Raw genomic sequence first — 1,758 nt, forward strand, 5'->3', positions numbered from 1 at the left:
CAATCATTTGTTGTAATTCGTCTCCATTGTTGCTGAATAGGACAATGTCATCTGCAAACCGAAGGTTGCTGAGATATTCGCCGTCGATCCTCACTCCTAAGCCTTCCCAGTCTAAGAGCTTAAATACTTCTTCTAAGCATGCACTGAATAGCATTGGAGAGATTGTGTCTCCTTGCCTGACCCCTTTCTTGATAGGTAACTTTCTACTTTTGTTGTGGAGAACCAAGGTAGCTGTGGAATCCTTGTAGATATTTGCTAAGATATTCACGTATGCCTCCTGTACTCCTTGATTACGCAATGCCTCTTATGACTGCTGGTATCTCTACTGAATCAAATGCCTTTCATTCTTGCTTTCAGCTTGCTTTCAGTATTATATAAAATATTCAGCAAGATAATTTCCAATAGAATCAGGGCAACACTTGACTTCAGCCAACCAAGAGAACAGGCTGGCTTCAGGAAGGGATATTCTACGATGGATCACATCCATATCATCAATCAGGTAATCGAGAAATCTGCGGAGTACAATCAACCTCTCTATATGGCTTTCATAGATTATGAAAAGCTATGATATATGTATATATATATATATATATATATATATATGAACGAGAAGAAAGAGAACCGAGGGGCCCGATGTTTAGTAATCATATCATAAGAAGCTAACAAACACAGACACCAAGGGCAACATAGGGGAAATTACTTGTACTAACTAATTGAATTAAAGAAATGATAAATTAACGGAAAATAAAGTAGATGAAAAAAAAAAACAACTTGCCGCAGGTAGGGAACGATCCCACGTCTTCGCATTACCCGTGCGAAGCTCTTACCAATTGAGCTACCGCGGCGCCCTTTTCCCATCCACTTTCTGGGCTATTTACATTTTTACTATTAGAATTAACCCTGGGAGTGTTAGCCTTCTTATGATATATATATATATATATATATATATATATATATATATATATATGGTGTCCCAACTATCACGCACCAAGACTTAAAAATATGCAAATACCACGTAGCTGGACAGAACCAAGGTAATGTTGTTTGCCTCGCTTGGAGATACTCAGACTATTTTTTACATTCAGCTTATTACATAAGTAGTCTTAATTAATTAATCAGCTTCTCAATTAATAATTAGATTAAAGTTGTCAATGAGGAAATTGTAGAGCAACATGAAAAACAAAAAAAAAAACTTCCGATACAGCTTTCTGTTGCTGAATACGTGCTACATAAGTGTTTTTCCGAACGTGAAAGAAGCCCGTGAATACATCCAAAATTGCTGCGCGACAGGCCGCTCATTGCGTGTATTCGCGTGCACTTTGCGTGTATTCGCGTGCTTCTTTCATGCTCGGAAAAACACTTTTATGTAGCAAAACGGAAAAACACTTTTTTATATATATAAAATAAGGCACTCCGTAAATACGTGTTTGGAAAATCTTGTCGGGGGCCCGAGGCTGCAGCCCCCCGAGCCCATAGGTTATAATCCGACCCTGTCTGTGGCTGACTCCGTCGGCAGATCACGTATACATTGCATTTATGACATACGTCCACTCCGTTCCAGAATCGATTTAGGCGCGCGTAGTAACAAATCGAAATAGCACTCCACTATATACCGCGTGTCCCGGCTATCGTTAGCCAAGCTACTGAAAAAAAAAAAAAGCGAGAGAGATTTAGAAAACGTAGGGCAAGATACAATTATAAGACCTATGCCGGTATTTTGTAGCGATGCCTTTCCGATGCTTATGCCTTTTCGCGCTT

The 1,758-nt window shown here is 39.2% G+C and overlaps 1 non-coding gene across 1 annotated transcript; it reads right to left on the reverse strand.

The window, feature by feature from the left end:
* Positions 1-772: 772 nt before the first annotated feature.
* Positions 773-845, reverse strand: Trnat-ggu (transfer RNA threonine (anticodon GGU)). The gene has a single exon. It is a non-coding gene; the product is annotated as a tRNA-Thr (tRNA).
* Between the last annotated feature and the right edge of the window lie 913 nt (positions 846-1,758).

The sequence above is a fragment of the Dermacentor silvarum genome, unplaced genomic scaffold (assembly GCF_013339745.2).
Source record: "Dermacentor silvarum isolate Dsil-2018 unplaced genomic scaffold, BIME_Dsil_1.4 Seq170, whole genome shotgun sequence".
In the NCBI taxonomy this organism is placed as follows: domain Eukaryota; kingdom Metazoa; phylum Arthropoda; class Arachnida; order Ixodida; family Ixodidae; genus Dermacentor; species Dermacentor silvarum.